Source organism: Gossypium hirsutum, chromosome A08, assembly GCF_007990345.1.
Source record: "Gossypium hirsutum isolate 1008001.06 chromosome A08, Gossypium_hirsutum_v2.1, whole genome shotgun sequence".
In the NCBI taxonomy this organism is placed as follows: Eukaryota; Viridiplantae; Streptophyta; class Magnoliopsida; order Malvales; family Malvaceae; genus Gossypium; species Gossypium hirsutum.
Window position 1 is genome coordinate 19,478,455 of NC_053431.1, and position 10,498 is coordinate 19,488,952.

The window sequence follows — 10,498 nt, forward strand, 5'->3', positions numbered from 1 at the left end:
AATTGGGGCGTTACAGTGATGGTGCTAACCCTCCCTCATACGTAATCGGCTCCCGAACCCATTTTTAAATTTACGTGGACCAAAATTGATTTAAATGAAACAAAATGTTTTGTTAGGTGATCCAATCACACCTAAACAAAAAGATTGGTGGCGACTCCACATTTGGTTTTAAAAGTCGATCCCCATTTTTTTTCAAATAAAAAACTGGTTTCGACAATACAAATGCACTCTCTTGTAGTTCAGTACGACTCGTCGAACTAGACAACTTTTCGCTTGCCTTTATCCCTGTTTGTTGAGGCTCCACCAACGTTTTTAGCTTCAGACTAAAATGTACATATTACTAAGTATTCAAAACCAATCTAGCTTACTCTCTTTGTACTCATAAAACAGCTCTCCACTCACACATACTTATTCGACTTATTTCGTACAATCTATTTCACTCAATTTCTTCTTTTTAAGTTAATTAAATCCTTAATTTCTACCTCCTAACCCCCTAACTTGTGCCTAATTGTAGATCTAGATCTCTAACTTTTCTCAATTTCTTTAATTAATATTTTTTTGGTAAACATTGTTCGTTTTTCATCTCAAAAGAGAACCATTTAATTCAAGAAATTACTTAAATATTTTGAGAAATTGAATTTGTAAACCTCTTAATCTTGTCAAAATATACTACAAATCATTTTAAAAACATCTCTTAGCTCTTTATTATGAGATTCAACATTTTTATGCAAAACATAGCTTTAAAACCATGGATCTTTAATTTTCTTGCTTAGATCTATGAAAATTCAAATTAGAAACACCTAATAAAAATTTAATACATAAGGAAATAATATATTTACCTTTAACTCAAAAACCTCCACGAATTTGTACCAATTGAGCAAAAACAAGCTAAATTTAAGTGAGAAATTGGAGAAAAAAAGAGTGATTTTTTTACAAAATTGAAGGAATAAGGAGTGTTTGGATGCAAAGAAAATATAATAGATGCAAAAAATTTGAGAGAAAATGTTGAATCTTAGATCTAAAAAAAATTTTAAAATGAAAAATAAAAGATAGAGAAAAATGGGACAGCAGTGGCTTTTTATAGCCAACTAGCCGTTTTTAAAAAGAATGGGCTATTTCCTCCACTAGTCCCCACCTATTCTCCCTTGTTATAATAGCTCCCCTTTTAACCACTAGTTTTTAATTTACACATTCAACCTCTACTTAAACCACTATTCCAAAATTAGCCTCTATTATTATTTCTAGTAATGCCCCGATTATTAATACCATAATTATTTAATTTAATTATTAAATTTACTATTGTTAACTAATTATTTATTTTGTCCTATTTTAATTCCTATGACAAAAAATCTATTTTTCTCTTAAACCCATAATTTAATGTCCAATTCTACTAAGTCGATTTTCAAGATGTGACAACTCCCCTCTCTAAAAAGAATTTCGTCCTCACAATTAACCTAATTGAATAGATAAGGATACTGACGTCTCATTGCATCCTCAGTTTCCCTAGTAGCCTCTTTAGTCTTGTGATTACACCAGAAAACCTTTACTAAAGGTATGTGTAACACGCCTAACCCATATCCGTTGCCAGACCAGGGTTAATAGGCATTATTGGAAAAATCAGAACATTTCACGACCATATAAAACATAAGTCATATTCGTATATATATATTATTACTAATTAAATATTTAACATAAATCATACTGCATATACAAATCATATCACAAAGTTCAACTGAACCCATAACAAACATATATCATAATTACAAGTCAATAAACAAGTCCCAAAGTCATATCATAATTGCTTTAATAATACATCATTCAAATCATGATCTCATCATGTTAATAATATTTGAACACCTAATAAAAATAATTATTTTTACTTCATAAATCATTCATGCACATTTTATACCAAATGAATCATAACTCAAAGCTTTTGATCATATTATAATCGGCACAAACGGCTTCATAAGATGGTCAAGTTTGATTTTTTAAAACATCTTAGCTATATGCACATTTAACCACGGTATCAATAACCAAATCCAAACTTGATTGTCGAACCTAACATGTCTAACTTAATAACTTAGACATTACAAATTATATGCGCATATATAATATTACATTTATTTTAAAACTAAAGTCATACATATTACTCCATACTTTTATTCATGCTCACCTGTAACCGAACCATTCAATTTACATGGCTTAATTTTCATAGCAAAATTTACCATGTCATTTCAAAACATTTTGTGCACGTATAACAATTTGAATTTCACCTAAACCACATGCGACTTATTATGCCTAGAATACATACACAAAATCAAATCTCCTTTCATCTATTAGGCAATCAAATATAACCACAAAAATGATACAAGTTCTTACTCTTCAAATTAAGCTAAAATTTCCACTTTCAACTCAATACAAAAATGACCAATGCATACGACAACATCACATAAATATATATATACATACCAAATATCAATATTACATACTCATCAACATGAACCTAAAGACATAGCTTAATTCTCATGTGCAAATTATCCACTATTTCCAAATCAATTCATCAATGAAATTTTACCATTTCAAACCAACTCAAAAAATAATAATAACCATATTTAATAGTCAAATACCCATAGCATAACATAGTCCACACATAGTGAATACCACCAAATTCAACATTTACATATAATTAAACAATTAGCTATATGATTTAATCACCTTTGCCGAAACATAAACCAGCCACTCCAAGCATATTAACCATGAAACTTACCTCCAAAATAAGTTTAAGTCACAAATGAAGACACATAGACATTAACATTATGATCAAGCCATTTTTGCATGGCTAAATATATATACATACTCCAAGATTAAATATGTCATCTTGTCTATACATGCCATAGGTTCAAAGTTCAAACTTATAAAATACCAAAATAGTGCTAATCGATAGTGTGACGGATTTCTCTGACAATCCCCTTGCTCGTAACTAGCTTTCAAAAATCTATAAAAACAATGAGCAAACACTCACACGGTAAGCTTAAATAGCTTAGCAAGTCATAAGCAAATAATTTATTTTAGTGACATACATAATTCAATTAAACTAGATTGAACCAAAAAAATTTTAACCAAATGTACATGTTTTATGCTTACAAACTCAATCATTATCTCATAAACATTGACATTATATTATTAATAGCCGAATGTACATATACTCATAAACACAAATAATTCTCACTTTTACAATGCATATTTCATATATAAATCACAAGTACACACTTACCTTATTTTCCCAATCATTTAACTTAACACATACCTAACCTCTTAGCTCGATTACACATTCTATCCTTACTCAATATTGCCCGTGGAACCATTTGGAATTAATAAGGATACTCAGATAGTCAAAAAGCTCGTACAATGCCAATGTCCCAGACATGGTCTTACATGATATCAAATATGATGCCGATGTCCCAGACATGGTCTTACACGTAAATCACAAATTTATGGCAACGTCCCAGATGTTGTCTTACACAAAAACACATATCAGAATCCTATGTCATGACATATGTATCCTAACTATTCCTGAGGTTCGTACGAGACTTTCAGACATCATAACTCGATCTATTTAGGCTCGTAAATACTTCTCCCACACTTATACAAATTCAGCTTGAACATATATATACAAGTAATAATTCAATTCGGCACAAATAAAATATATACAATCGAATTTAACGTCATTTATTTACTTATGAACTTATCTCGGACAACTACGAAAGAACCGAGACAATTATTCGACAACTTTAGATTTCCCCCGATCCAGTTCTGATTTCCTCTTTTCTTGATCAAAATTAATACAAATTTAACTTGTTTATTAACATATTCATTCAATTTATTCCAAAAACACATAAACAGGCAATTTAGACTTTTTGCCCCTGACATTTCACATTTTTCACAATTTATTCCCTATTTCACAAAACACAAAATTATTCAAAATTTCACTACACCCATGCTTGGCCAAATTTCACTGAAGTCCCTAGCAGCCCATTTCTTTGATTTATTTCACATTTTGACCACTCAGTTTACAAAATTCACAATTTAATCCCAAATAGGCATTTTTACTAAAAATCACTTAATTAAACATAAAAATCTATTAACACATATTTATTTTTCATCATCAAACACAAAAATCATCAAGCTTTCAACAATGGCAAGACACAAAATCATCATCAAATTCAAAAATTCAAGCATGGGCTAGCTAGTATTTAAAGCAACGATCTCAAAAACGTAAAAATTATAAAAACAATCGAGCAAAGAACATACCCAAATCAAGTTTCAAGAGTGCCGAATATTCAAAGCTCAAGAACCCTATTCTCTTTTCTAATTTTTGGTGAGAAAATGATGAATAATGGCTTTCATTTCTTTTGTTTTAATTTTATTAACTTATATTTCTAATTTACAAAATTAACCTTGGTTAAAACATTATAAAATCACATATATTAAGTCCATTACCGTCCACTAACCTTAATAGTGGCCTAATTTCATTTTAAGGACTTTACAATTAATAAACCATAGCAAATAAGTACTTTAACAAATAGAAAGCCACTTTTACATTTTACGCGATTAAGTCCTTTTATTAAATCGAGCACACAAACGATAAAATTTTCACACGAAACTTTCACACATATCAATTCACATACTATAGACACCAAAAATAATATTAAAATATTTTTTTGACTCAGATTTGTGGTCCCAAAACTACTATTCCAAATAGGGTCTAAACCGGGTTGTTACAACTTTTCCCCCCTTAGGGATTTTTGTCCCCGAAAATCTTACTGGCGAATATGTTTGGGTAAAGTTCTCTCGTAGCATCCTTGGGCTCCCACGCAGCTTCTTCAACCCCGTGTTGATGCCATAAGACTTTCACTAAAGAGATTTTCTTATTTCTTAATTCTTTAACCTCGCGATCTAAAATCAAAATATGTTCTTCCTCGTAAGTCGTATCAGATCGAATCTCAATCTTAGACGGGGAAATCACATGCGATGGGTCGAATCGATATCAACGAAGCATCGATACGTGAAACACATTATGGATCTTTTCTAACTCAAGGGGCAACAACAGTCTGTAAGCAACCAGCCCGATACGCTCAATAATCTCATATGGCCCAATAAACTTGGACTTAATTTGCCTTTACAACCGAATCAGAGTATTTTCTTCCACAGTGAGACTTTCAAAAACATTTTATCCTCGATCTGAAACTCAATATCTTTTCATTTCAAGTTTGCATACAATTTCTGATGATTTGACGCTGCTTTTAGACTATCATGAATCACTTTCACTTTCTATTCAGTCTCTTTGATCAAATCAACCCTGTGTATCTTATTCTCACTGAGCTCGGTCCAATAAAAAGGTGTTCGGCATTTGTGACCATACAAAGCTTCATAAGGTGTCATTTTTATACCCGATTGAAAGCTATTATTATATGCAAATTCAATCAATGGCAAGTACCGTTCCCACGTACCTTTGAACTCAAGAATGCAACATCTCAACATATCCTCGAGTATTTGAATAATCCACTCGGATCTACCATCTGTCTGTGGATGGAAGGCAGTACTGAAGTGTAGCTTCGTACCTAATTCACTTTACAGTTTCTTCCAAAACCGCGATGTAAACCTCAGATCTCTATCAGAAACAATAGAAATAGGTACTCTGTGCAATCCTACAACCTCGAAAATATACAACTCATCAAGCTTATCAAGTGAATAATCCGTGCATATTGGAATAAAATGAGCCAATTTAGTCAGTCTATCAACCACTGCCCAGACAGCATCTTTCTTATTCGGTGACAGAGGCAAACCCAAAACAAAATCCATTGTGATTCTATCCCATTTCCACTCGGGAATCATAATTGACTGAAGTAATCTAGACAGAACCAGATGCTCAGCTTTAACTTGCTGACAAATTAAGCATTTCAAAACAAATTCTGAGATACCTCATTTTATACCATGCCACCAATAAAGCTGTTTCAGAACATTATACATTTTAGTACTACCCAGATGAATAACCAACTACTATGAGCTTCATTTAAAATCATCTGAATCAACTCTGAATTTCTCGGAACACATATTCAGCCTTTGAATCTCAAACAACCCTCAGCATCAACCTGAAATTCTGAATCAGTATTCAAATCACATTGAGCCCGTTTTGCTAACAATTCATTATCGACTTTCTGAGCTTCCCAAATTTGCTACATAAATAATGGTCTCGCTTTCAACCCAGCTACAATCGAACCGTCATCGGATAGAGTCATATGCGCATTCATCATACGCAGAGCAAATAGAGATTTTCGACTTAGAGCATTAGCAACAACATTTGTCTTTCTCGGATGGTAGTCAATTACAAACTCGTAATCTTTTAACAACTCTAACCATCTTCGCTGTCGTATATTCAGATCTTTCTGAGTCATCAAGTATTTTAAGCTTTTGTGATCAAAATAAACGTGACATTTCTCACCGACAGATAGTGGTGCCAAATCTTCAACGCAAACACAATAGCTGCCAATTCCAGATCGTGTGTCTGATAGTTCTTTTCGTGTGGCTTTAACTGTCTCGAGGCATAAGCTATTACGTTGCCTTCCTGCATCAAAACACAGCCCAGACCATTTAAAGATGCATCACTATAAATGAAAAATTATTTACCCGACTCTGGTTGAACTACCACCAGAGCTTCGATTAACAAAACTGTCAACTAGTCAAAACTTTTTTGGCACTTTTCTGACCATTTGAACTTAACATTTTTCTGAAGTAGTCTTGTCATTGGGTTGCAATCATAGAGAAACCTTTTACAAATCATCTGTAATAACCAGCGAGTCCTAGAAAACTTCAAACTTTAGATGCATTTCTCAGAGGCTTCCAATCTAGAATTGCCTAAATCTTACTCGGATCCACTCGAATACCCGATGCTGACACAACATGTCCCAAAAAACTAATTTCTCGTAACCAAAACTCTCATTTATTAAATTTTGTATACAACTGCTTATCACGCAAAGTCTATAACACTATTTTCAAATGCTCGGCATGCTCGGATTCATCACCGGAATAAATTAGGATGTCATCAATAAACACAAAAATAAGTCGATCCAAATACGGTCTAAAGATCCGATTCATTAAATCTATAAAAGCAACAGGTGCATTAGTAAGATCGAAAAGCATAACCAGAAACTCATAGTGTCTGTACCTTGTTCCAAAAGCAGTTTTCGACACATCAGAATCTTTAACTCGCAGTTGATAGTAACCTGATCTCAAATCTATCTTTAAAAACACTATAGCCCCTTTCAACTGATCGAATAAGTCATCAATTCGTGGCAAAGGATATTTATTCTTTATAGTCACCTTATTGAGCTGTCGGTAGTCGATACAAGTTCTCATAGTTCCGTCTTTCTTTTTCACAAACAAAACCAATGCACCCCAAGGAGAAAAACCTGGTCGCATAAAGCCTCTATCAATCAATTCTTGAAATTAAGATTTCAACTCTTTTAATCTGGTCGATGCCATTCTGTACGGAGCTATCAAAATCAGAGTTGTCCCTGGCACTAACTCAATGCCAAACTCTACCTCTCGGATCGGTGGCAAACCCGGTAATTCTTCAGGAAATAGATCTGGATACTCACACACAACTGGTACTGATTCAATCTTCTTTTTGGTCACTTGAGAATCAAGCACATAGGCAAAGTAAGCTTCACAACCTTTTCTCACATATTTCTGAGCTAACATCGAAGATATCAATACCGGTAAACTATTCAGATCATTAGACCCAATCTGAATAATCACATCATTCTGGCATCGCAAATCAATAGTCTTTCGTTTGTAGTTCACAATAGCATCATGCAACATTAGTCAATCCATACCCTGAATTATATCAAATTCATCGAATGGAAACAACATCAAATTGACTGGAAAACATAAATCTCGAATCATCAATGAACAATTCTTACATACTTTGTCAACCAAGACACACCGGCCTAAGAGGCTCGATACTCTAATCACAAACTCAGTAGACTCTACAGGCAGAGCCTTACTGGATACTGAAGTCTCACATACATAAGAATGAGTTGATCCAGGATTAATCAATGTAACAACACTAGTATCTTAGAGATTGAAAGTACCGGTAATCACATCTGGAGATGAAGCTTCTTCGCGAGTGCAAATAGCATAAGCTCTGGTAGGTGTGCGAGCATCAGATGTAACAGTTGTGTTTTTAATTCCCCTCTGGTTGCCACTCACATTACCCGTATTTCTGGGTGGTTTACCTCGAGCTGCCGTGTTACTCAGCCTCGTATTCTACTCATGTCTTGCTCAACCAACTCAGGGCATTCACAAATGAAGTGGTCTATCGATCCACATTTAAAACAAGCCCGATCATTCAATCTACAACTATCGAGATGTTTTTTACCACAATGTTTGCACTCAGGTTGGTTCAGTCGAATGTTACCAACACTAGCTACTGAGGTAGCTCTCGAACTCACGGGTGGTTTGTCTCGATCACATCTAAAATAGCCCATAGTAGCCTTTGAACAGCTAAAGTCATCTAAAAATTTCTTTGATGCCGACTGAAATGACTTACTCAATGGTCTTTTTTGTGAATCTCTAGCTTCAAAGTCAGCCTTTCTTTTCTCTTTCTTGAGTTTTTCAGCTTTGAATGCTCGCTCAACTAGTACCCCGAACTCTTTTATTTCAATAATCCTGACTAACAGCTTAATATCTTCATTCAACCCGCCTTCAAATCTTTTACGCATTATTGCTTCAGTCGAGACACATTCTTGGGCATATCTGCTGAGTCTCACAAATTCTCGTTCATATTCTGTTACAGTCATACGACCCTATTTCAACTCGAGGGATTCTTTGCATTTTTATCAATGAATCTCTGACTGATGTATTTCTTATGGAATTCAGTCTAAAAGAACTCTCTGGTAACCCTTTCTTTTGGAAACACCGAAACCAGTGTACTCTATCAGTGATATGTAAAATCTCGAAGAAGGGATACAACACATTTAATATACTCGTCAGGGGTACAGGATAGCTCATCAAACACACGAATAGTATTATCCAGCCAGAATTCAGCTCGCTCAGCATCATCATCAACAGTGGCTCTGAATTTTTGACCCCCATGTTTTCTGATTTTATCAACAAGGGGCTTATGTAATCTCATCGGATCAATTACTTGAGGTATTACAAGTATCGGAGGTGGATTAGGCAAGGGTGGGGGTTGTTGAGCAGCCGAATTTGTACGGATATATTGTGCAAAACAATCATTCATCATTTGGAAGAAGGCTTGTTTAACCTCTCCCTCTTGGCTACTCGTAATAGGTCTAGAATCAGATTGCCCTACCCCTTGTGCGGGAGCGGGTGCATTACTTTCCACGTCATCTGGTACGACTCGATCAGGATCAATTTACTATACAAAAACACATTTTAATTGTCAAGAATCATCACACTATCATAGTATATCAATATGGCATGTATAGCTAGACTCACACGCGCTATGTTAGTCCTAGAACCGACTAAACGTAGCTCTGATACCAATCAAATGTAAAACCCCTAACCCATATCCGTCGCCAGACTAGGGTTAAAAGGCATGACCGGACAAATTAGAACATTTCACGACCATATAGAACATAAGTCATATTCGTATATAGATATTAATACTAATTAAATAGTTAACATAAATCATACTGCATATTCAAATCATATCACAAAGTTCAATGAACCCATAACAAACATATATCATAATTACAAGTCAAAAACATGTCCCAAAGTCATATCATAATTGCTTTAATAATACATCATTCAAATCATGAGCTTATCATGTTAATAATATTCGAATGCCTAATAAAAACAATTATTTTACTTCATAAATCATTCATGCACATTTTATACCAAATGAATCATAACTTAAAGCGTTTGATCATATTATAATCGACACATACAACTTCATAAGATGGTCAAGTTTGATTTTTTTAAACATATTAGCCATATGCACATTTCACCATGGTATCAATAACCAAATCCAAACTCGATTGCCAAACCTAACATGTCTAACTTTATAACTTACACATTATAAATTATATGATCATACATTAATACATCTAAGCATATAATATTACCTTTATTTAAAACTAAAATCATACATATTACTCCAAACTTTTATTCATGCTCACTTGTAACCGAACCATTCAATTTACATGCTTAATTTCCATAGCAAAATTTACCATATCATTTCAAAACATTTTGAGTACGTATAATAATTTGAATTTCACCTAAACCACGTGCTACTTATTATGCCTAGAATACATACACAAGATTAGATCTCATTTCATTTATTCGGCAATCAAATATAACCACAAAAAAGATACAAGTTCTTACTCTTCAAATTAAGCTAAAATTTCCATTTTCAACTCAATACAAAAATGACCAATGCATACGGCAACATCACACATATATATATACATAC